The sequence below is a fragment of the Phyllobates terribilis genome, unplaced genomic scaffold (assembly GCF_046119375.1).
Source record: "Phyllobates terribilis strain yellow unplaced genomic scaffold, ASM4611937v1 Scaffold_22__1_contigs__length_20350403, whole genome shotgun sequence".
In the NCBI taxonomy this organism is placed as follows: Eukaryota; Metazoa; Chordata; class Amphibia; order Anura; family Dendrobatidae; genus Phyllobates; species Phyllobates terribilis.
In genome coordinates, this window is record NW_027362782.1 from 12,414,341 (window position 1) to 12,441,179 (window position 26,839).

Below are 26,839 nucleotides of genomic sequence, written 5' to 3' on the forward strand. Positions count from 1 at the left end.
ATGCTTCGGAACTCTTCCATTGTTCTCAGAATTCTGCTGACGTTTAAAAATGGTTCGGAACTCTTCTATTGTTCTCGGAATTCTGCTGACGTTTAAAAATGCTTCAGAACTCTTCCATTGTTCTCGGAATTCCGCTGACGTTTAAAAATGCTTCGGAACTCTTCCATTGTTCTCGGAATTCCGCTGACGTTTAAAAATGCTTCGGAACTCTTCCATTGTTCTCGGAATTCTGCTGAAGTTTAAAAATGCTTCGGAACTCTTCCATTGTTCTCAGAATTCTGCTGACGTTTAAAAATGCTTCGGAACTCTTCCATTGTTCTCGCAATTCTGCTGACGTTTAAAAATGCTTCAGAACTCTTCCATTGTTCTCGGAATTCCGCTGACGTTTAAAAATGCTTCGGAACTCTTCCATTGTTCTCGGAATTCTGCTGAAGTTTAAAAATGCTTCGGAACTCTTCCATTGTTCTCAGAATTCCGCTGACGTTTAAAAATGCTTCGGTACTCTTCCATTGTTCTCGGAATTCCGCTGACATATAAAAATGCTTCGGAACTCTTCCATTGTTTTCGGAATTCTGCTGACGTTTAAAAATGCTTCGAAACTTCCATTGTTCTCGGAATTCTGCTGAAGTTTAAAAATGCTTTGAAACTCTTTCATTGTTCTCGGAATTCTGCTGAAGTTTAAAAATGCTTCAGAACTCTTCCATTGCTCTCGGAATTCCGCTGACGTTTAATAATGCTTCGCAACTCTTCCATTGTTCTCGGAATTCCGTTGAAGTTTAAAAATGCTTCGAAACTCTTCCATTGTTCTCGGAATTCTGCTGAAGTTTAAAAATGCTTCGGTACTCTTCCATTGTTCTCGGAATTCCGCTGACATATAAAAATGCTTCGGAAATCTTGCATTGTTCTCGGCATTCCGCTGACATTTAAAAATGCTTCGGAACTCTTCAATTGTTCTCAGAATTCTGCTGAACTTTTAAAATGCTTTGGAACTCTTCCATTGCTCTCGGAATTCGGGTGAAGTTTAAAAATGCTTCGGAACTCTTCTATTGTTCTCGGAATTCCGCTGACGTTTAAAAATGCTTCGGTACTCTTCCATTGTTCTCTTAATTCCGCTGATGTTTAATAATGCTTCGGAACTCTTCCATTGTTCTCAGAATTCTGCTGAAGTTTAAAAATGCTTCAGAACTCTTCCATTGTTCTCGGTATTCCGCTGACGTTTAAAAATGCTTTGGAACTCTTCCATTGTTCTCGGAATTCCGTTGAAGTTTAAAAATGCTTCGAAACTCTTCCATTGTTCTCGGAATTCTGCTGAAGTTTAAAAATGCTTCGTAACTCTTCCATTGTTCTCAGAATTCCGATGACGTTTAAAAATGCTTCGGTACTCTTCCATTGTTCTCAGAATTCCACTGACATATAAAAATGCTTCGGAAATCTTGCATTGTTCTCGGCATTCCGCTGACGTTTAAAAATGCTTCGGAACTCTTCAATTGTTCTCGGAATTCTGCTGAACTTTTAAAATGCTTTGGAACTCTTCCATTGCTCTCGGAATTCTGCTGAAGTTTAAAAATGCTTCAGAACTCTTACATTGTTCTCGGAATTCTGCTGACGTTTAAAAATGCTTCGGAACTCTTCCATTGTTCTCAGAATTCTGCTGAAGTTTAAAAATGCTTCGGAACTCTTCCATTGTTCTCGGAATTCTGCTGAAGTTTAAAAATGCTTCGGAACTCTTCCATTGTTCTCAGAATTCCGCTGACGTTTAAAAATGCTTCGGAAATCTTCCATTGTTTTCAAATTTCCGCTGACGTTTAAAAATGCTTCAGAACTCTTCCATTGTTCTCAGAATTCCGCTGAAGTTTAAAAATTCTTCGGAACTCTTCCATTGTTCTCAGAATTCTGCTGACGTTTAAAAATGGTTCGGAACTCTTCTATTGTTCTCGGAATTCTGCTGACGTTTAAAAATGCTTCAGAACTCTTCCATTGTTCTCGGAATTCCGCTGATGTTTAATAATGCTTCGGAACTCTTCCATTGTTCTCGTAATTCCGCTGAAGTTTAAAAATGCTTCGGAACTCTTCCATTGTTCTCAGAATTCTGCTGACGTTTAAAAATGCTTCGGAACTCTTCCATTGTTCTCGGAATTCTGCTGACGTTTAAAAATGCTTCAGAACTCTTCCATTGTTCTCGGAATTCCGCTGACGTTTAAAAATGCTTCAGAACTCTTCCATTGTTCTCGGAATTCCGCTGACGTTTAAAAATGCTTCGGAACTCTTCCATTGTTCTCGGAATTCCGCTGACGTTTAAAAATGCTTCGGAACTCTTCCATTGTTCTCGGAATTCTGCTGAAGTTTAAAAATGCTTCGGAACTCTTCCATTGTTCTCAGAATTCTGCTGACGTTTAAAAATGCTTCGGAACTCTTCCATTGTTCTCGGAATTCTGCTGACGTTTAAAAATGCTTCAGAACTCTTCCATTGTTCTCGGAATTCCGCTGACGTTTAAAAATGCTTCGGAACTCTTCCATTGTTCTCGGAATTCTGCTGAAGTTTAAAAATGCTTCGGAACTCTTCCATTGTTCTCAGAATTCCGCTGACGTTTAAAAATGCTTCGGAACTCTTCCATTGTTCTCGGAATTCTGCTGACGTTTAAAAATGCTTCGGAACTCTTCCATTGTTCTCGGAATTCTGCTGACGTTTAAAAATGCTTCAGAACTCTTCCATTGTTCTCGGAATTCCGCTGACGTTTAAAAATGCTTCGGAACTCTTCCATTGTTCTCGGAATTCTGCTGAAGTTTAAAAATGCTTCAGAACTCTTCCATTGTTCTCGGAATTCCGCTGACGTTTAAAAATGCTTCGGAACTCTTCCATTGTTCTCGGAATTCCGCTGACGTTTAAAAATGCTTCGGAACTCTTCCATTGTTCTCGGAATTCTGCTGAAGTTTAAAAATGCTTCGGAACTCTTCCATTGTTCTCAGAATTCTGCTGACGTTTAAAAATGCTTCGGAACTCTTCCATTGTTCTCGGAATTCTGCTGACGTTTAAAAATGCTTCAGAACTCTTCCATTGTTCTCGTAATTCCGCTGAAGTTTAAAAATGCTTCGGAACTCTTCCATTGTTCTCAGAATACCGCTGACGTTTAAAAATGCTTCACAACTCTTCCATTGTTCTCGGAATTCCGCTGACTTTTAAAAATGCTTCGGAACTCTTCCATTGTTCTCCAAATTCCGCTGAAGTTTAAAAATGCTTCGGAACCCTTCCATTGTTCTCGGAATTCTGCTGAAGTTTAAAAATGCTTCAGAACTCTTCTATTGTTCTCAGAATTCCGCTGACGTTTAAAAATGCTTCGGAAATCTTCCATTGTTTTCAAAATTCCGCTGACGCTTAAAAATGCTCCAGAACTCTTCCATTGTTCTCGGAATTCCGCTGACGTTTAATAATGCTTCGCAACTCTTTCATTGTTCTCGGAATTCCGCTGACGTTTAAAAATGCTTCGGAACTCTTCCATTGTTCTCGGAATTCCGTTGAAGTTTAAAAATGCTTCGAAACTCTTCCATTGTTCTCGGAATTCTGCTGAAGTTTAAAAATGCTTTGAAACTCTTTCATTGTTCTCGGAATTCTGCTGAAGTTTAAAAATGCTTCAGAACTCTTCCATTGCTCTCGGAATTCCGCTGACGTTTAATAATGCTTCGCAACTCTTCCATTGTTCTCGGAATTCCGTTGAAGTTTAAAAATGCTTCGAAACTCTTCCATTGTTCTCGGAATTCTGCTGAAGTTTAAAAATGCTTCGGTACTCTTCCATTGTTCTCGGAATTCCGCTGACATATAAAAATGCTTCGGAAATCTTGCATTGTTCTCGGAATTCTGCTGAAGTTTAAAAATGCTTCGGAACTCTTCCATTGTTCTCAGAATTCTGCTGACGTTTAAAAATGCTTCGGAACTCTTCCTTTGTTCTCGGAATTCTGCTGACGTTTAAAAATGCTTCAGAACTCTTCCATTGTTCTCGGAATTCCGCTGACGTTTAAAAATGCTTCGGAACTCTTCCATTGTTCTCGGAATTCTGCTGAAGTTTAAAAATGCTTCGGAACTCTTCCATTGTTCTCGGAATTCCGCTGACATATAAAAATGCTTCGGATATCTTCCATTGTTCTCGGCATTCCGCTGACGTTTAAAAATGCTTCGGAACTCTTCAATTGTTCTCGGAATTCTGCTGAACTTTTAAAATGCTTTGGAACTCTTCCATTGCTCTCGGAATTTGGGTGAAGTTTAAAAATGCTTCGGAACTCTTCTATTGTTCTCGGAATTCCGCTGAAGCTTAAAAATGCTTAAAATCTCTTCCATTGTTCTCGTAATTCTGCTCATGTTTAAAAATGCTTCGGAGCTCTTCCATTGTTCTCGTAATTCCGCTGAAGTTTAAAAATGCTTCGGAACTCTTCCACTGTTCTCGGAATTCCCCTGACGTTTAAAAATGCTTCACAACTCTTCCATTGTTCTCGGAATTCCGCTGACTTTTAAAAATGCTTCGGAACTCTTCCATTGTTCTCCAAATTCCGCTGAAGTTTAAAAATGCTTCGGAACCCTTCCATTGTTCTCGGAATTCTGCTGAAGTTTAAAAATGCTTCAGAACTCTTCCATTGTTCTCAGAATTCCGCTGACGTTTAAAAATGCTTCGGAAATCTTCCATTGTTTTCAAAATTCCGCTGACGCTTAAAAATGCTTCAGAACTCTTCCATTGTTCTCGGAATTCCGCTGACGTTTAATAATGCTTCGCAACTCTTTCATTGTTCTCGGAATTCCGCTGACGTTTAAAAATGCTTCGGAACTCTTCCATTGTTCTCGGAATTCCGTTGAAGTTTAAAAATGCTTCGAAACTCTTCCATTGTTCTCGGAATTCTGCTGAAGTTTAAAAATGCTTTGAAACTCTTTCATTGTTCTCGGAATTCTGCTGAAGTTTAAAAATGCTTCAGAACTCTTCCATTGCTCTCGGAATTCCGCTGACGTTTAATAATGCTTCGGAACTCTTCCATTGTTCTCGGAATTCCGCTGACGTTTAAAAATGCTTCGGAACTCTTCCATTGTTCTCGGAATTCTGCTGAAGTTTAAAAATGCTTCGGAACTCTTCCATTGTTCTCAGAATTCTGCTGACGTTTAAAAATGCTTCGGAACTCTTCCATTGTTCTCGGAATTCTGCTGACGTTTAAAAATGCTTCAGAACTCTTCCATTGTTCTCGGAATTCCGCTGACGTTTAAAAATGCTTCGGAACTCTTCCATTGTTCTCGGAATTCTGCTGAAGTTTAAAAATGCTTCGGAACTCTTCCATTGTTCTCAGAATTCCGCTGACGTTTAAAAATGCTTCGGTACTCTTCCATTGTTCTCGGAATTCCGCTGACATATAAAAATGCTTCGGATATCTTCCATTGTTCTCGGCATTCCGCTGACGTTTAAAAATGCTTCGGAACTCTTCAATTGTTCTCGGAATTCTGCTGAACTTTTAAAATGCTTTGGAACTCTTCCATTGCTCTCGGAATTCGGGTGAAGTTTAAAAATGCTTCGGAACTCTTCTATTGTTCTCGGAATTCCGCTGAAGTTTAAAAATGCTTAAAATCTCTTCCATTGTTCTCGTAATTCTGCTCATGTTTAAAAATGCTTCGGTACTCTTCCATTGTTCTCGTAATTCCGCTGAAGTTTAAAAATCGTTCGGAACTCTTCCATTGTTCTCGGAATTCCGATGACGTTTTAAAATGCTTCGGTACTCTTCCATTGTTCTCGGAATTCCGCTGACGTTTAAAAATGCTTCGGAACTCTTCCATTGTTATCGGAATTCCGCTGAAGTTTAAAAATGCTTCGGAACTCTTCCATTGTTCTCAGAATTCTGCTGACGTTTAAAAATGGTTCGGAACTCTTCTATTGTTCTCGGAATTCTGCTGACGTTTAAAAATGCTTCAGAACTCTTCCATTGTTCTCGGAATTCCGCTGATGTTTAATAATGCTTCGGAACTCTTCCATTGTTCTCGTAATTCCGCTGAAGTTTAAAAATGCTTCGGAACTCTTCCATTGTTCTCAGAATTCTGCTGACGTTTAAAAATGCTTCGGAACTCTTCCATTGTTCTCGGAATTCTGCTGACGTTTAAAAATGCTTCAGAACTCTTCCATTGTTCTCGGAATTCCGCTGACGTTTAAAAATGCTTCGGAACTCTTCCATTGTTCTCGGAATTCCGCTGACGTTTAAAAATGCTTCGGAACTCTTCCATTGTTCTCGGAATTCTGCTGAAGTTTAAAAATGCTTTGGAACTCTTCCATTGTTCTCAGAATTCTGCTGACGTTTAAAAATGCTTCGGAACTCTTCCATTGTTCTCGGAATTCTGCTGACGTTTAAAAATGCTTCACAACTCTTCCATTGTTCTCGGAATTCCGCTGACTTTTAAAAATGCTTCGGAACTCTTCCATTGTTCTCCAAATTCCGCTGAAGTTTAAAAATGCTTCGGAACCCTTCCATTGTTCTCGGAATTCTGCTGAAGTTTAAAAATGCTTCAGAACTCTTCCATTGTTCTCAGAATTCCGCTGACGTTTAAAAATGCTTCGGAAATCTTCCATTGTTTTCAAAAATCCGCTGACGCTTAAAAATGCTTCAGAACTCTTCCATTGTTCTCGGAATTCCGCTGACGTTTAATAATGCTTCGCAACTCTTTCATTGTTCTCGGAATTCCGCTGACGTTTAAAAATGCTTCGGAACTCTTCCATTGTTCTCGGAATTCCGTTGAAGTTTAAAAATGCTTCGAAACTCTTCCATTGTTCTCGGAATTCTGCTGAAGTTTAAAAATGCTTTGAAACTCTTTCATTGTTCTCGGAATTCTGCTGAAGTTTAAAAATGCTTCAGAACTCTTCCATTGCTCTCGGAATTCCGCTGACGTTTAATAATGCTTCGCAACTCTTCCATTGTTCTCGGAATTCCGTTGAAGTTTAAAAATGCTTCGAAACTCTTCTATTGTTCTCGGAATTCTGCTGAAGTTTAAAAATGCTTCGAAACTCTTCCATTGTTCTCGGAATTCTGCTGAAGTTTAAAAATGCTTCGGTACTCTTCCATTGTTCTCGGAATTCCGCTGACATATAAAAATGCTTCGGAAATCTTGCATTGTTCTCGGCATTCCGCTGACATTTAAAAATGCTTCGGAACTCTTCAATTGTTCTCGGAATTCTGCTGAACTTTTAAAATGCTTTGGAACTCTTCCATTGCTCTCGGAATTCGGGTGAAGTTTAAAAATGCTTCAGAACTCTTCTATTGTTCTCGGAATTCCGCTGAAGTTTAAAAATGCTTAAAATCTCTTCCATTGTTCTCGGAATTCCGCTGATGTTTAATAATGCTTCGGAACTCTTCCATTGTTCTCGTAATTCCGCTGAAGTTTAAAAATGCTTCGGAACTCTTCCATTGTTCTCAGAATTCTGCTGACGTTTAAAAATGCTTCGGAACTCTTCCATTGTTCTCGGAATTCTGCTGACGTTTAAAAATGCTTCGGAACTCTTCCATTGTTCTCGGAATTCTGCTGACGTTTAAAAATGCTTCAGAACTCTTCCATTGTTCTCGGAATTCCGCTGACGTTTAAAAATGCTTCGGAACTCTTCCATTGTTCTCGGAATTCTGCTGAAGTTTAAAAATGCTTCAGAACTCTTCCATTGTTCTCGGAATTCCGCTGACGTTTAAAAATGCTTCGGAACTCTTCCATTGTTCTCGGAATTCCGCTGACGTTTAAAAATGCTTCGGAACTCTTCCATTGTTCTCGGAATTCTGCTGAAGTTTAAAAATGCTTCGGAACTCTTCCATTGTTCTCAGAATTCTGCTGACGTTTAAAAATGCTTCGGAACTCTTCCATTGTTCTCGGAATTCTGCTGACGTTTAAAAATGCTTCAGAACTCTTCCATTGTTCTCGGAATTCCGCTGACGTTTAAAAATGCTTCGGAACTCTTCCATTGTTCTCGGAATTCTGCTGAAGTTTAAAAATGCTTCGGAACTCTTCCATTGTTCTCAGAATTCCGCTGACGTTTAAAAATGCTTCGGTACTCTTCCATTGTTCTCGGAATTCCGCTGACATATAAAAATGCTTCGGATATCTTCCATTGTTCTCGGCATTCCGCTGACGTTTAAAAATGCTTCGGAACTCTTCAATTGTTCTCGGAATTCTGCTGAACTTTTAAAATGCTTTGGAACTCTTCCATTGCTCTCGGAATTCGGGTGAAGTTTAAAAATGCTTCGGAACTCTTCTATTGTTCTCGGAATTCCGCTGAAGTTTAAAAATGCTTAAAATCTCTTCCATTGTTCTCGTAATTCTGCTCATGTTTAAAAATGCTTCGGTACTCTTCCATTGTTCTCGTAATTCCGCTGAAGTTTAAAAATCGTTCGGAACTCTTCCATTGTTCTCGGAATTCCGATGACGTTTTAAAATGCTTCGGTACTCTTCCATTGTTCTCGGAATTCCGCTGACGTTTAAAAATGCTTCGGAACTCTTCCATTGTTATCGGAATTCCGCTGAAGTTTAAAAATGCTTCGGAACTCTTCCATTGTTCTCAGAATTCTGCTGACGTTTAAAAATGGTTCGGAACTCTTCTATTGTTCTCGGAATTCTGCTGACGTTTAAAAATGCTTCAGAACTCTTCCATTGTTCTCGGAATTCCGCTGATGTTTAATAATGCTTCGGAACTCTTCCATTGTTCTCGTAATTCCGCTGAAGTTTAAAAATGCTTCGGAACTCTTCCATTGTTCTCAGAATTCTGCTGACGTTTAAAAATGCTTCGGAACTCTTCCATTGTTCTCGGAATTCTGCTGACGTTTAAAAATGCTTCAGAACTCTTCCATTGTTCTCGGAATTCCGCTGACGTTTAAAAATGCTTCGGAACTCTTCCATTGTTCTCCAAATTCCGCTGAAGTTTAAAAATGCTTCGGAACCCTTCCATTGTTCTCGGAATTCTGCTGAAGTTTAAAAATGCTTCAGAACTCTTCCATTGTTCTCAGAATTCCGCTGACGTTTAAAAATGCTTCGGAAATCTTCCATTGTTTTCAAAATTCCGCTGACGCTTAAAAATGCTTCAGAACTCTTCCATTGTTCTCGGAATTCCGCTGACGTTTAATAATGCTTCGCAACTCTTTCATTGTTCTCGGAATTCCGCTGACGTTTAAAAATGCTTCGGAACTCTTCCATTGTTCTCGGAATTCCGTTGAAGTTTAAAAATGCTTCGAAACTCTTCCATTGTTCTCGGAATTCTGCTGAAGTTTAAAAATGCTTTGAAACTCTTTCATTGTTCTCGGAATTCTGCTGAAGTTTAAAAATGCTTCAGAACTCTTCCATTGCTCTCGGAATTCCGCTGACGTTTAATAATGCTTCGCAACTCTTCCATTGTTCTCGGAATTCCGTTGAAGTTTAAAAATGCTTCGAAACTCTTCTATTGTTCTCGGAATTCTGCTGAAGTTTAAAAATGCTTCGAAACTCTTCCATTGTTCTCGGAATTCTGCTGAAGTTTAAAAATGCTTCGGTACTCTTCCATTGTTCTCGGAATTCCGCTGACATATAAAAATGCTTCGGAAATCTTGCATTGTTCTCGGCATTCCGCTGACATTTAAAAATGCTTCGGAACTCTTCAATTGTTCTCGGAATTCTGCTGAACTTTTAAAATGCTTTGGAACTCTTCCATTGCTCTCGGAATTCGGGTGAAGTTTAAAAATGCTTCAGAACTCTTCTATTGTTCTCGGAATTCCGCTGAAGTTTAAAAATGCTTAAAATCTCTTCCATTGTTCTCAGAATTCTGCTGACGTTTAAAAATGCTTCGGAACTCTTCCATTGTTCTCGGAATTCTGCTGACGTTTAAAAATGCTTCGGAACTCTTCCATTGTTCTCGGAATTCTGCTGACGTTTAAAAATGCTTCAGAACTCTTCCATTGTTCTCGGAATTCCGCTGACGTTTAAAAATGCTTCGGAACTCTTCCATTGTTCTCGGAATTCTGCTGAAGTTTAAAAATGCTTCAGAACTCTTCCATTGTTCTCGGAATTCCGCTGACGTTTAAAAATGCTTCGGAACTCTTCCATTGTTCTCGGAATTCCGCTGACGTTTAAAAATGCTTCGGAACTCTTCCATTGTTCTCGGAATTCTGCTGAAGTTTAAAAATGCTTCGGAACTCTTCCATTGTTCTCAGAATTCTGCTGACGTTTAAAAATGCTTCGGAACTCTTCCATTGTTCTCGGAATTCTGCTGACGTTTAAAAATGCTTCAGAACTCTTCCATTGTTCTCGGAATTCCGCTGACGTTTAAAAATGCTTCGGAACTCTTCCATTGTTCTCGGAATTCTGCTGAAGTTTAAAAATGCTTCGGAACTCTTCCATTGTTCTCAGAATTCCGCTGACGTTTAAAAATGCTTCGGTACTCTTCCATTGTTCTCGGAATTCCGCTGACATATAAAAATGCTTCGGATATCTTCCATTGTTCTCGGCATTCCGCTGACGTTTAAAAATGCTTCGGAACTCTTCAATTGTTCTCGGAATTCTGCTGAACTTTTAAAATGCTTTGGAACTCTTCCATTGCTCTCGGAATTCGGGTGAAGTTTAAAAATGCTTCGGAACTCTTCTATTGTTCTCGGAATTCCGCTGAAGTTTAAAAATGCTTAAAATCTCTTCCATTGTTCTCGTAATTCTGCTCATGTTTAAAAATGCTTCGGTACTCTTCCATTGTTCTCGTAATTCCGCTGAAGTTTAAAAATCGTTCGGAACTCTTCCATTGTTCTCGGAATTCCGATGACGTTTTAAAATGCTTCGGTACTCTTCCATTGTTCTCGGAATTCCGCTGACGTTTAAAAATGCTTCGGAACTCTTCCATTGTTATCGGAATTCCGCTGAAGTTTAAAAATGCTTCGGAACTCTTCCATTGTTCTCAGAATTCTGCTGACGTTTAAAAATGGTTCGGAACTCTTCTATTGTTCTCGGAATTCTGCTGACGTTTAAAAATGCTTCAGAACTCTTCCATTGTTCTCGGAATTCCGCTGATGTTTAATAATGCTTCGGAACTCTTCCATTGTTCTCGTAATTCCGCTGAAGTTTAAAAATGCTTCGGAACTCTTCCATTGTTCTCAGAATTCTGCTGACGTTTAAAAATGCTTCGGAACTCTTCCATTGTTCTCGGAATTCTGCTGACGTTTAAAAATGCTTCAGAACTCTTCCATTGTTCTCGGAATTCCGCTGACGTTTAAAAATGCTTCGGAACTCTTCCATTGTTCTCGGAATTCCGCTGACGTTTAAAAATGCTTCGGAACTCTTCCATTGTTCTCGGAATTCTGCTGAAGTTTAAAAATGCTTTGGAACTCTTCCATTGTTCTCAGAATTCTGCTGACGTTTAAAAATGCTTCGGAACTCTTCCATTGTTCTCGGAATTCTGCTGACGTTTAAAAATGCTTCAGAACTCTTCCATTGTTCTCGGAATTCCGCTGACGTTTAAAAATGCTTCGGAACTCTTCCATTGTTCTCGGAATTCTGCTGAAGTTTAAAAATGCTTCGGAACTCTTCCATTGTTCTCAGAATTCCGCTGACGTTTAAAAATGCTTCGGTACTCTTCCATTGTTCTCGGAATTCCGCTGACATATAAAAATGCTTCGGATATCTTCCATTGTTCTCGGCATTCCGCTGACGTTTAAAAATGCTTCGGAACTCTTCAATTGTTCTCGGAATTGTGCTGAACTTTTAAAATGCTTTGGAACTCTTCCATTGCTCTCGGAATTTGGGTGAAGTTTAAAAATGCTTCGGAACTCTTCTATTGTTCTCGGAATTCCGCTGAAGCTTAAAAATGCTTAAAATCTCTTCCATTGTTCTCGTAATTCTGCTCATGTTTAAAAATGCTTCGGAGCTCTTCCATTGTTCTCGTAATTCCGCTGAAGTTTAAAAATGCTTCGGAACTCTTCCATTGTTCTCGGAATTCCGCTGACTTTTAAAAATGCTTCACAACTCTTCCATTGTTCTCGGAATTCCGCTGACTTTTAAAAATGCTTCGGAACTCTTCCATTGTTCTCCAAATTCCGCTGAAGTTTAAAAATGCTTCGGAACCCTTCCATTGTTCTCGGAATTCTGCTGAAGTTTAAAAATGCTTCAGAACTCTTCCATTGTTCTCAGAATTCCGCTGACGTTTAAAAATGCTTCGGAAATCTTCCATTGTTTTCAAAATTCCGCTGACGCTTAAAAATGCTTCAGAACTCTTCCATTGTTCTCGGAATTCCGCTGACGTTTAAAAATGTTTCGGAACTCTTCCATTGTTCTCGGAATTCCTTTGAAGTTTAAAAATGCTTCGAAACTCTTCCATTGTTCTCGGAATTCTGCTGAAGTTTAAAAATGCTTTGAAACTCTTTCATTGTTCTCGGAATTCTGCTGAAGTTTAAAAATGCTTCAGAACTCTTCCATTGCTCTCGGAATTCCGCTGACGTTTAATAATGATTCGCAACTCTTCCATTGTTCTCGGAATTCCGTTGATGTTTAAAAATGCTTCGAAACTCTTCCATTGTTCTCGGAATTCTGCTGAAGTTTAAAAATGCTTCGGTACTCTTCCATTGTTCTCGGAATTCCGCTGACATATAAAAATGCTTCGGAAATCTTGCATTGTTCTCGGCATTCCGCTGACATTTAAAAATGCTTCGGAACTCTTCAATTGTTCTCGGAATTCTGCTGAACTTTTAAAATGCTTTGGAACTCTTCCATTGCTCTCGGAATTCGGGTGAAGTTTAAAAATGCTTCGGAACTCTTCTATTGTTCTCGGAATTCCGCTGAAGTTTAAAAATGCTTAAAATCTCTTCCATTGTTCTCGTAATTCTGCTCATGTTTAAAAATGCTTCGGTACTCTTCCATTGTTCTCGTAATTCCGCTGAAGTTTAAAAATGGTTCGGAACTCTTCCATTGTTCTCGGAATTCCGATGACGTTTTAAAATGCTTCGGTACTCTTCCATTGTTCTCGGAATTCCGCTGACGTTTAAAAATGCTTCGGAACTCTTCCATTGTTATCGGAATTCCGCTGAAGTTTAAAAATGCTTCGGAACTCTTCCATTGTTCTCAGAATTCTGCTGACATTTAAAAATGGTTCGGAACTCTTCTATTGTTCTCGGAATTCTGCTGACGTTTAAAAATGCTTCAGAACTCTTCCATTGTTCTCGGAATTCCGCTGATGTTTAATAATGCTTCGGAACTCTTCCATTGTTCTCGTAATTCCGCTGAAGTTTAAAAATGCTTCGGAACTCTTCCATTGTTCTCAGAATTCTGCTGACGTTTAAAAATGCTTCGGAACTCTTCCATTGTTCTCGGAATTCTGCTGACGTTTAAAAATGCTTCGGAACTCTTCCATTGTTCTCGGAATTCTGCTGACGTTTAAAAATGCTTCAGAACTCTTCCATTGTTCTCGGAATTCCGCTGATGTTTAAAAATGCTTCGGAACTCTTCCATTGTTCTCGGAATTCTGCTGAAGTTTAAAAATGCTTCAGAACTCTTCCATTGTTCTCGGAATTCCGCTGACGTTTAAAAATGCTTCGGAACTCTTCCATTGTTCTCGGAATTCCGCTGACGTTTAAAAATGCTTCGGAACTCTTCCATTGTTCTCGGAATTCTGCTGAAGTTTAAAAATGCTTCGGAACTCTTCCATTGTTCTCAGAATTCTGCTGACGTTTAAAAATGCTTCGGAACTCTTCCATTGTTCTCGGAATTCTGCTGACGTTTAAAAATGCTTCAGAACTCTTCCATTGTTCTCGGAATTCCGCTGACGTTTAAAAATGCTTCGGAACTCTTCCATTGTTCTCGGAATTCTGCTGAAGTTTAAAAATGCTTCGGAACTCTTCCATTGTTCTCAGAATTCTGCTGACGTTTAAAAATGCTTCGGTACTCTTCCATTGTTCTCGGAATTCCGCTGACATATAAAAATGCTTCGGATATCTTCCATTGTTCTCGGCATTCCGCTGACGTTTAAAAATGCTTCGGAACTCTTCAATTGTTCTCGGAATTCTGCTGAACTTTTAAAATGCTTTGGAACTCTTCCATTGCTCTCGGAATTTGGGTGAAGTTTAAAAATGCTTCGGAACTCTTCTATTGTTCTCGGAATTCCGCTGAAGCTTAAAAATGCTTAAAATCTCTTCCATTGTTCTCGTAATTCTGCTCATGTTTAAAAATGCTTCGGAGCTCTTCCATTGTTCTCGTAATTCCGCTGAAGTTTAAAAATGCTTCGGAACTCTTCCAATGTTCTCGGAATTCCGCTGACGTTTAAAAATGCTTCACAACTCTTCCATTGTTCTCGGAATTCCGCTGACTTTTAAAAATGCTTCGGAACTCTTCCATTGTTCTCCAAATTCCGCTGAAGTTTAAAAATGCTTCGGAACCCTTCCATTGTTCTCGGAATTCTGCTGAAGTTTAAAAATGCTTCAGAACTCTTCCATTGTTCTCAGAATTCCGCTGACGTTTAAAAATGCTTCGGAAATCTTCCATTGTTTTCAAAATTCCGCTGACGCTTAAAAATGCTCCAGAACTCTTCCATTGTTCTCGGAATTCCGCTGACGTTTAATAATGCTTCGCAACTCTTTCATTGTTCTCGGAATTCCGCTGACGTTTAAAGATGCTTCGGAACTCTTCCATTGTTCTCGGAATTCCGTTGAAGTTTAAAAATGCTTCGAAACTCTTCCATTGTTCTCGGAATTCTGCTGAAGTTTAAAAATGCTTTGAAACTCTTTCATTGTTCTCGGAATTCTGCTGAAGTTTAAAAATGCTTCAGAACTCTTCCATTGCTCTCGGAATTCCGCTGACGTTTAATAATGCTTCGCAACTCTTCCATTGTTCTCGGAATTCCGTTGAAGTTTAAAAATGCTTCGAAACTCTTCCATTGTTCTCGGAATTCTGCTGAAGTTTAAAAATGCTTCGGTACTCTTCCATTGTTCTCGGAATTCCGCTGACATATAAAAATGCTTCGGAAATCTTGCATTGTTCTCGGAATTCTGCTGAAGTTTAAAAATGCTTCGGAACTCTTCCATTGTTCTCAGAATTCTGCTGACGTTTAAAAATGCTTCGGAACTCTTCCATTGTTCTCGGAATTCTGCTGACGTTTAAAAATGCTTCAGAACTCTTCCATTGTTCTCGGAATTCCGCTGACGTTTAAAAATGCTTCGGAACTCTTCCATTGTTCTCGGAATTCTGCTGAAGTTTAAAAATGCTTCGGAACTCTTCCATTGTTCTCAGAATTCCGCTGACGTTTAAAAATGTTTCGGTACTCTTCCATTGTTCTCGGAATTCCGCTGACATATAAAAATGCTTCGGATATCTTCCATTGTTCTCGGCATTCCGCTGACGTTTAAAAATGCTTCGGAACTCTTCAATTGTTCTCGGAATTCTGCTGAACTTTTAAAATGCTTTGGAACTCTTCCATTGCTCTCGGAATTTGGGTGAAGTTTAAAAATGCTTCGGAACTCTTCTATTGTTCTCGGAATTCCGCTGAAGCTTAAAAATGCTTAAAATCTCTTCCATTGTTCTCGTAATTCTGCTCATGTTTAAAAATGCTTCGGAGCTCTTCCATTGTTCTCGTAATTCCGCTGAAGTTTAAAAATGCTTCGGAACTCTTCCACTGTTCTCGGAATTCCGCTGACGTTTAAAAATGCTTCACAACTCTTCCATTGTTCTCGGAATTCCGCTGACTTTTAAAAATGCTTCGGAACTCTTCCATTGTTCTCCAAATTCCGCTGAAGTTTAAAAATGCTTTGGAACCCTTCCATTGTTCTTGGAATTCTGCTGAAGTTTAAAAATGCTTCAGAACTCTTCCATTGTTCTCAGAATTCCGCTGACGTTTAAAAATGCTTCGGAAATCTTCCATTGTTTTCAAAATTCCGCTGACACTTAAAAATGCTTCAGAACTCTTCCATTGTTCTCGGAATTCCGCTGACGTTTAATAATGCTTCGCAACTCTTTCATTGTTCTCGGAATTCCGCTGACGTTTAAAAATGCTTCGGAACTCTTCCATTGTTCTCGGAATTCCGTTGAAGTTTAAAAATGCTTCGAAACTCTTCCATTGTTCTCGGAATTCTGCTGAAGTTTAAAAATGCTTCGGTACTCTTCCATTGTTCTCGGAATTCCGCTGACATATAAAAATGCTTCGGAAATCTTGCATTGTTCTCGGCATTCCGCTGACATTTAAAAATGCTTCGGAACTCTTCAATTGTTCTCGGAATTCTGCTGAACTTTTAAAATGCTTTGGAACTCTTCCATTGCTCTCGGAATTCGGGTGAAGTTTAAAAATGCTTCGGAACTCTTCTATTGTTCTCGGAATTCCGCTGAAGTTTAAAAATGCTTAAAATCTCTTCCATTGTTCTCGTAATTCTGCTCATGTTTAAAAATGCTTCGGTACTCTTCCATTGTTCTCGTAATTCCGCTGAAGTTTAAAAATGGTTCGGAACTCTTCCATTGTTCTCGGAATTCCGATGACGTTTTAAAATGCTTCGGTACTCTTCCATTGTTCTCGGAATTCCGCTGACGTTTAAAAATGCTTCGGAACTCTTCCATTGTTATCGGAATTCCGCTGAAGTTTAAAAATGCTTCGGAACTCTTCCATTGTTCTCAGAATTCTGCTGACGTTTAAAAATGGTTCGGAACTCTTCTATTGTTCTCGGAATTCTGCTGACGTTTAAAAATGCTTCAGAACTCTTCCATTGTTCTCGGAATTCCGCTGATGTTTAATAATGCTTCGGTACTCTTCCATTGTTCTCGGAATTCCGCTGACATATAAAAATGCTTCGGAAATCTTGCATTGTTCTCGGAATTCTGCTGAAGTTTAAAAATGCTTCGGAACTCTTCCATTGTTCTCAGAATTCTGCTGACGTTTAAAAATGCTTCGGAACTCTTCCATTGTTCTCGGAATTCTGCTGACGTTTAAAAATGCTTCAGAACTCTTCCATTGTTCTCGGAATTCCGCTGACGTTTAAAAATGCTTCGGAACTCTTCCATTGTTCTCGGAATTCTGCTGAAGTTTAAAAATGCTTCGGAACTCTTCCATTGTTCTCAGAATTCCGCTGACGTTTAAAAATGCTTCGGTACTCTTCCATTGTTCTCGGAATTCCGCTGACATATAAAAATGCTTCGGATATCTTCCATTGTTCTCGGCATTCCGCTGACGTTTAAAAATGCTTCGGAACTCTTCAATTGTTCTCGGAATTCTGCTGAACTTTTAAAATGCTTTGGAACTCTTCCATTGCTCTCGGAATTTGGGTGAAGTTTAAAAATGCTTCGGAACTCTTCTATTGTTCTCGGAATTCCGCTGAAGCTTAAAAATGCTTAAAATCTCTTCCATTGTTCTCGTAATTCTGCTCATGTTTAAAAATGCTTCGGAGCTCTTCCATTGTTCTCGTAATTCCGCTGAAGTTTAAAAATGCTTCGGAACTCTTCCACTGTTCTCGGAATTCCGCTGACGTTTAAAAATGCTTCACAACTCTTCCATTGTTCTCGGAATTCCGCTGACTTTTAAAAATGCTTCGGAACTCTTCCATTGTTCTCCAAATTCCGCTGAAGTTTAAAAATGCTTTGGAACCCTTCCATTGTTCTCGGAATTCTGCTGAAGTTTAAAAATGCTTCAGAACTCTTCCATTGTTCTCAGAATTCCGCTGACGTTTAAAAATGCTTCGGAAATCTTCCATTGTTTTCAAAATTCCGCTGACACTTAAAAATGCTTCAGAACTCTTCCATTGTTCTCGGAATTCCGCTGACGTTTAATAATGCTTCGCAACTCTTTCATTGTTCTCGGAATTCCGCTGACGTTTAAAAATGCTTCGGAACTCTTCCATTGTTCTCGGAATTCCGTTGAAGTTTAAAAATGCTTCGAAACTCTTCCATTGTTCTCGGAATTCTGCTGAAGTTTAAAAATGCTTCGGTACTCTTCCATTGTTCTCGGAATTCCGCTGACATATAAAAATGCTTCGGAAATCTTGCATTGTTCTCGGCATTCCGCTGACATTTAAAAATGCTTCGGAACTCTTCAATTGTTCTCGGAATTCTGCTGAACTTTTAAAATGCTTTGGAACTCTTCCATTGCTCTCGGAATTCGGGTGAAGTTTAAAAATGCTTCGGAACTCTTCTATTGTTCTCGGAATTCCGCTGAAGTTTAAAAATGCTTAAAATCTCTTCCATTGTTCTCGTAATTCTGCTCATGTTTAAAAATGCTTCGGTACTCTTCCATTGTTCTCGTAATTCCGCTGAAGTTTAAAAATGGTTCGGAACTCTTCCATTGTTCTCGGAATTCCGATGACGTTTTAAAATGCTTCGGTACTCTTCCATTGTTCTCGGAATTCCGCTGACGTTTAAAAATGCTTCGGAACTCTTCCATTGTTATCGGAATTCCGCTGAAGTTTAAAAATGCTTCGGAACTCTTCCATTGTTCTCAGAATTCTGCTGACGTTTAAAAATGGTTCGGAACTCTTCTATTGTTCTCGGAATTCTGCTGACGTTTAAAAATGCTTCAGAACTCTTCCATTGTTCTCGGAATTCCGCTGATGTTTAATAATGCTTCGGAACTCTTCCATTGTTCTCGTAATTCCGCTGAAGTTTAAAAATGCTTCGGAACTCTTCCATTGTTCTCAGAATTCTGCTGACGTTTAAAAATGCTTCGGAACTCTTCCATTGTTCTCGGAATTCTGCTGACGTTTAAAAATGCTTCGGAACTCTTCCATTGTTCTCGGAATTCTGCTGACGTTTAAAAATGCTTCAGAACTCTTCCATTGTTCTCGGAATTCCGCTGACGTTTAAAAATGCTTCGGAACTCTTCCATTGTCCTCGGAATTCTGCTGAAGTTTAAAAATGCTTCGGAACTCTTCCATTGTTCTCAGAATTCCGCTGACGTTTAAAAATGCTTCGGTACTCTTCCATTGTTCTCGGAATTCCGCTGACATATAAAAATGCTTCGGATATCTTCCATTGTTCTCGGCATTCCGCTGACGTTTAAAAATGCTTCGGAACTCTTCAATTGTTCTCGGAATTCTGCTGAACTTTTAAAATGCTTTGGAACTCTTCCATTGCTCTCGGAATTTGGGTGAAGTTTAAAAATGCTTCGGAACTCTTCTATTGTTCTCGGAATTCCGCTGAAGCTTAAAAATGCTTAAAATCTCTTCCATTGTTCTCGTAATTCTGCTCATGTTTAAAAATGCTTCGGAGCTCTTCCATTGTTCTCGTAATTCCGCTGAAGTTTAAAAATGCTTCGGAACTCTTCCACTGTTCTCGGAATTCCGCTGACGTTTAAAAATGCTTCACAACTCTTCCATTGTTCTCGGAATTCCGCTGACTTTTAAAAATGCTTCGGAACTCTTCCATTGTTCTCCAAATTCAGCTGAAGTTTAAAAATGCTTCGGAACCCTTCCATTGTTCTCGGAATTCTGCTGAAGTTTAAAAATGCTTCAGAACTCTTCCATTGTTCTCAGAATTCCGCTGACGTTTAAAAATGCTTCGGAAATCTTCCATTGTTTTCAAAATTCCGCTGACGCTTAAAAATGCTTCAGAACTCTTCCATTGTTCTCGGAATTCCGCTGACGTTTAATAATGCTTCGCAACTCTTTCATTGTTCTCGGAATTCCGCTGACGTTTAAAAATGCTTCGGAACTCTTCCATTGTTCTCGGAATTCCGTTGAAGTTTAAAAATGCTTCGAAACTCTTCCATTGTTCTCGGAATTCTGCTGAAGTTTAAAAATGCTTCGGTACTCTTCCATTGTTCTCGGAATTCCGCTGACATATAAAAATGCTTCGGAAATCTTGCATTGTTCTCGGCATTCCGCTGACATTTAAAAATGCTTCGGAACTCTTCAATTGTTCTCGGAATTCTGCTGAACTTTTAAAATGCTTTGGAACTCTTCCATTGCTCTCGGAATTCGGGTGAAGTTTAAAAATGCTTCGGAACTCTTCTATTGTTCTCGGAATTCCGCTGAAGTTTAAAAATGCTTAAAATCTCTTCCATTGTTCTCGTAATTCTGCTCATGTTTAAAAATGCTTCGGTACTCTTCCATTGTTCTCGTAATTCCGCTGAAGTTTAAAAATGGTTCGGAACTCTTCCATTGTTCTCGGAATTCCGATGACGTTTTAAAATGCTTCGGTACTCTTCCATTGTTCTCGGAATTCCGCTGACGTTTAAAAATGCTTCGGAACTCTTCCATTGTTATCGGAATTCCGCTGAAGTTTAAAAATGCTTCGGAACTCTTCCATTGTTCTCAGAATTCTGCTGACGTTTAAAAATGGTTCGGAACTCTTCTATTGTTCTCGGAATTCTGCTGACGTTTAAAAATGCTTCAGAACTCTTCCATTGTTCTCGGAATTCCGCTGATGTTTAATAATGCTTCGGAACTCTTCCATTGTTCTCGTAATTCCGCTGAAGTTTAAAAATGCTTCGGAACTCTTCCATTGTTCTCGGAATTCCGCTGACGTTTAAAAATGCTTCGGAACTCTTCCATTGTTCTCGGAATTCTGCTGAAGTTTAAAAATGCTTCGGAACTCTTCCATTGTTCTCGGAATTCCGCTGACGTTTAAAAATGCTTCGGAACTCTTCCATTGTTCTCGGAATTCCGCTGACGTTTAAAAATGCTTCGGAACTCTTCCATTGTTCTCGGAATTCTGCTGAAGTTTAAAAATGCTTCGGAACTCTTCCATTGTTCTCGGAATTCCGCTGACGTTTAAAAATGCTTCGAAACTCTTCCATTGTTCTCGGAATTCTGCTGAAGTTTAAAAATGCTTCGGTACTCTTCCATTGTTCTCGGAATTCCGCTGACATATAAAAATGCTTCGGAAATCTTGCATTGTTCTCGGCATTCCGCTGACATTTAAAAATGCTTCGGAACTCTTCAATTGTTCTCGGAATTCTGCTGAACTTTTAAAATGCTTTGGAACTCTTCCATTGCTCTCGGAATTCGGGTGAAGTTTAAAAATGCTTCGGAACTCTTCTATTGTTCTCGGAATTCCGCTGAAGTTTAAAAATGCTTAAAATCTCTTCCATTGTTCTCGTAATTCTGCTCATGTTTAAAAATGCTTCGGTACTCTTCCATTGTTCTCGTAATTCCGCTGAAGTTTAAAAATGGTTCGGAACTCTTCCATTGTTCTCGGAATTCCGATGACGTTTTAAAATGGTTCGGTACTCTTCCATTGTTCTCGGAATTCCGCTGACGTTTAAAAATGCTTCGGAACTCTTCCATTGTTATCGGAATTCCGCTGAAGTTTAAAAATGCTTCGGAACTCTTCCATTGTTCTCAGAATTCTGCTGACGTTTAAAAATGGTTCGGAACTCTTCTATTGTTCTCGGAATTCTGCTGACGTTTAAAAATGCTTCAGAACTCTTCCATTGTTCTCGGAATTCCGCTGATGTTTAATAATGCTTCGGAACTCTTCCATTGTTCTCGTAATTCCGCTGAAGTTTAAAAATGCTTCGGAACTCTTCCATTGTTCTCAGAATTCTGCTGACGTTTAAAAATGCTTCGGAACTCTTCCATTGTTCTCGGAATTCTGCTGACGTTTAAAAATGCTTCGGAACTCTTCCATTGTTCTCGGAATTCCGCTGACGTTTAAAAATGCTTCAGAACTCTTCCATTGTTCTCGGAATTCCGCTGACGTTTAAAAATGCTTCGGAACTCTTCCATTGTTCTCGGAATTCTGCTGAAGTTTAAAAATGCTTCAGAACTCTTCCATTGTTCTCGGAATTCCGCTGACGTTTAAAAATGCTTCGGAACTCTTCCATTGTTCTCGGAATTCCGCTGACGTTTAAAAATGCTTCGGAACTCTTCCATTGTTCTCGGAATTCTGCTGAAGTTTAAAAATGCTTCGGAACTCTTCCATTGTTCTCGGAATTCCGCTGACGTTTAAAAATGCTTCGGAACTCTTCCATTGTTCTCGGAATTCCGCTGACGTTTAAAAATGCTTCGGAACTCTTCCATTGTTCTCGGAATTCTGCTGAAGTTTAAAAATGCTTCGGAACTCTTCCATTGTTCTCAGAATTCTGCTGACGTTTAAAAATGCTTCGGAACTCTTCCATTGTTCTCGGAATTCTGCTGACGTTTAAAAATGCTTCAGAACTCTTCCATTGTTCTCGGAATTCCGCTGACGTTTAAAAATGCTTCGGAACTCTTCCATTGTTCTCGGAATTCTGCTGAAGTTTAAAAATGCTTCGGAACTCTTCCATTGTTCTCAGAATTCCGCTGACGTTTAAAAATGCTTCGGTACTCTTCCATTGTTCTCGGAATTCCGCTGACATATAAAAATGCTTCGGAACTCTTCCATTGTTCTCGGAATTCTGCTGACGTTTAAAAATGCTTCGGAACTCTTCAATTGTTCTCGGAATTGTGCTGAACTTTTAAAATGCTTTGGAACTCTTCCATTGCTCTCGGAATTTGGGTGAAGTTTAAAAATGCTTCGGAACTCTTCTATTGTTCTCGGAATTCCGCTGAAGCTTAAAAATGCTTAAAATCTCTTCCATTGTTCTCGTAATTCTGCTCATGTTTAAAAATGCTTCGGAGCTCTTCCATTGTTCTCGTAATTCCGCTGAAGTTTAAAAATGCTTCGGAACTCTTCCATTGTTCTCGGAATTCCGCTGACGTTTAAAAATGCTTCACAACTCTTCCATTGTTCTCGGAATTCCGCTGACTTTTAAAAATGCTTCGGAACTCTTCCATTGTTCTCCAAATTCCGCTGAAGTTTAAAAATGCTTCGGAACCCTTCCATTGTTCTCGGAATTCTGCTGAAGTTTAAAAATGCTTCAGAACTCTTCCATTGTTCTCAGAATTCCGCTGACGTTTAAAAATGCTTTGGAAATCTTCCATTGTTTTCAAAATTCCGCTGACGCTTAAAAATGCTTCAGAACTCTTCCATTGTTCTCGGAATTCCGCTGACGTTTAAAAATGTTTCGGAACTCTTCCATTGTTCTCGGAATTCCGTTGAAGTTTAAAAATGCTTCGAAACTCTTCCATTGTTCTCGGAATTCTGCTGAAGTTTAAAAATGCTTTGAAACTCTTTCATTGTTCTCGGAATTCTGCTGAAGTTTAAAAATGCTTCAGAACTCTTCCATTGCTCTCGGAATTCCGCTGACGTTTAATAATGCTTCGCAACTCTTCCATTGTTCTCGGAATTCCGTTGAAGTTTAAAAATGCTTCGAAACTCTTCCATTGTTCTCGGAATTCTGCTGAAGTTTAAAAATGCTTCGGTACTCTTCCATTGTTCTCGGAATTCCGCTGACATATAAAAATGCTTCGGAAATCTTGCATTGTTCTCGGCATTCCGCTGACATTTAAAAATGCTTCGGAACTCTTCAATTGTTCTCGGAATTCTGCTGAACTTTTAAAATGCTTTGGAACTCTTCCATTGCTCTCGGAATTCGGGTGAAGTTTAAAAATACTTCGGAACTCTTCCATTGTTCTCGGAATTCCGCTGACGTTTAAAAATGCTTCGGAACTCTTCCATTGTTCTCGGAATTCCGCTGACGTTTAAAAATGCTTCGGAACTCTTCCATTGTTCTCGGAATTCTGCTGAAGTTTAAAAATGCTTCGGAACTCTTCCATTGTTCTCGGAATTCCGCTGACGTTTAAAAATGCTTCGGAACTCTTCCATTGTTCTCGGAATTCCGCTGACGTTTAAAAATGCTTCGGAACTCTTCCATTGTTCTCGGAATTCTGCTGAAGTTTAAAAATGCTTCGGAACTCTTCCATTGTTCTCAGAATTCTGCTGACGTTTAAAAATGCTTCGGAACTCTTTCATTGTTCTCGGAATTCTGCTGACGTTTAAAAATGCTTCAGAACTCTTCCATTGTTCTCGGAATTCCGCTGACGTTTAAAAATGCTTCGGAACTCTTCCATTGTTCTCGGAATTCTGCTGAAGTTTAAAAATGCTTCGGAACTCTTCCATTGTTCTCAGAATTCCGCTGACGTTTAAAAATGCTTCGGTACTCTTCCATTGTTCTCGGAATTCCGCTGACATATAAAAATGCTTCGGATATCTTCCATTGTTCTCGGCATTCCGCTGACGTTTAAAAATGCTTCGGAACTCTTCAATTGTTCTCGGAATTGTGCTGAACTTTTAAAATGCTTTGGAACTCTTCCATTGCTCTCGGAATTTGGGTGAAGTTTAAAAATGCTTCGGAACTCTTCTATTGTTCTCGGAATTCCGCTGAAGCTTAAAAATGCTTAAAATCTCTTCCATTGTTCTCGTAATTCTGCTCATGTTTAAAAATGCTTCGGAGCTCTTCCATTGTTCTCGTAATTCCGCTGAAGTTTAAAAATGCTTCGGAACTCTTCCATTGTTCTCGGAATTCCGCTGACGTTTAAAAATGCTTCACAACTCTTCCATTGTTCTCGGAATTCCGCTGACTTTTAAAAATGCTTCGGAACTCTTCCATTGTTCTCCAAATTCCGCTGAAGTTTAAAAATGCTTCGGAACCCTTCCATTGTTCTCGGAATTCTGCTGAAGTTTAAAAATGCTTCAGAACTCTTCCATTGTTCTCAGAATTCCGCTGACGTTTAAAAATGCTTTGGAAATCTTCCATTGTTTTCAAAATTCCGCTGACGCTTAAAAATGCTTCAGAACTCTTCCATTGTTCTCGGAATTCCGCTGACGTTTAAAAATGTTTCGGAACTCTTCCATTGTTCTCGGAATTCCGTTGAAGTTTAAAAATGCTTCGAAACTCTTCCATTGTTCTCGGAATTCTGCTGAAGTTTAAAAATGCTTTGAAACTCTTTCATTGTTCTCGGAATTCTGCTGAAGTTTAAAAATGCTTCAGAACTCTTCCATTGCTCTCGGAATTCCGCTGACGTTTAATAATGCTTCGCAACTCTTCCATTGTTCTCGGAATTCCGTTGAAGTTTAAAAATGCTTCGAAACTCTTCCATTGTTCTCGGAATTCTGCTGAAGTTTAAAAATGCTTCGGTACTCTTCCATTGTTCTCGGAATTCCGCTGACATATAAAAATGCTTCGGAAATCTTGCATTGTTCTCGGCATTCCGCTGACATTTAAAAATGCTTCGGAACTCTTCAATTGTTCTCGGAATTCTGCTGAACTTTTAAAATGCTTTGGAACTCTTCCATTGCTCTCGGAATTCGGGTGAAGTTTAAAAATGCTTCGGAACTCTTCTATTGTTCTCGGAATTCCGCTGAAGTTTAAAAATGCTTAAAATCTCTTCCATTGTTCTCGTAATTCTGCTCATGTTTAAAAATGCTTCGGTACTCTTCCATTGTTCTCGTAATTCCGCTGAAGTTTAAAAATGGTTCGGAACTCTTCCATTGTTCTCTGAATTCCGATGACGTTTTAAAATGCTTCGGTACTCTTCCATTGTTCTCGGAATTCCGCTGACGTTTAAAAATGCTTCGGAACTCTTCCATTGTTATCGGAATTCCGCTGAAGTTTAAAAATGCTTCGGAACTCTTCCATTGTTCTCAGAATTCTGCTGACGTTTAAAAATGGTTCGGAACTCTTCTATTGTTCTCGGAATTCTGCTGACGTTTAAAAATGCTTCAGAACTCTTCCATTGTTCTCGGAATTCCGCTGATGTTTAATAATGCTTCGGAACTCTTCCATTGTTCTCGTAATTCCGCTGAAGTTTAAAAATGCTTCGGAACTCTTCCATTGTTCTCAGAATTCTGCTGACGTTTAAAAATGCTTCGGAACTCTTCCATTGTTCTCGGAATTCTGCTGAAGTTTAAAAATGCTTCAGAACTCTTCCATTGTTCTCGGAATTCCGCTGACGTTTAAAAATGCTTCGGAACTCTTCCATTGTTCTCGGAATTCCGCTGACGTTTAAAAATGCTTCGGAACTCTTCCATTGTTCTCGGAATTCTGCTGAAGTTTAAAAATGCTTCGGAACTCTTCCATTGTTCTCAGAATTCTGCTGACGTTTAAAAATGCTTCGGAACTCTTCCATTGTTCTCGGAATTCTGCTGACGTTTAAAAATGCTTCAGAACTCTTCCATTGTTCTCGGAATTCCGCTGACGTTTAAAAATGCTTCGGAACTCTTCCATTGTTCTCGGAATTCTGCTGAAGTTTAAAAATGCTTCGGAACTCTTCCATTGTTCTCAGAATTCTGCTGACGTTTAAAAATGCTTCGGTACTCTTCCATTGTTCTCGGAATTCCGCTGACATATAAAAATGCTTCGGATATCTTCCATTGTTCTCGGCATTCCGCTGACATTTAAAAATGCTTCGGAACTCTTCAATTGTTCTCGGAATTCTGCTGAACTTTTAAAATGCTTTCTAACTCTTCCATTGCTCTCGGAATTTGGGTGAAGTTTAAAAATGCTTCGGAACTCTTCTATTGTTCTCGGAATTCCGCTGAAGCTTAAAAATGCTTAAAATCTCTTCCATTGTTCTCGTAATTCTGCTCATGTTTAAAAATGCTTCGGAGCTCTTCCATTGTTCTCGTAATTCCGCTGAAGTTTAAAAATGCTTCGGAACTCTTCCAATGTTCTCGGAATTCCGCTGACGTTTAAAAATGCTTCACAACTCTTCCATTGTTCTCGGAATTCCGCTGACTTTTAAAAATGCTTCGGAACTCTTCCATTGTTCTCCAAATTCCGCTGAAGTTTAAAAATGCTTCGGAACCCTTCCATTGTTCTCGGAATTCTGCTGAAGTTTAAAAATGCTTCAGAACTCTTCCATTGTTCTCAGAATTCCGCTGACGTTTAAAAATGCTTCGGAAATCTTCCATTGTTTTCAAAATTCCGCTGACGCTTAAAAATGCTCCAGAACTCTTCCATTGTTCTCGGAATTCCGCTGACGTTTAATAATGCTTCGCAACTCTTTCATTGTTCTCGGAATTCCGCTGACGTTTAAAAATGCTTCGGAACTCTTCCATTGTTCTCGGAATTCCGTT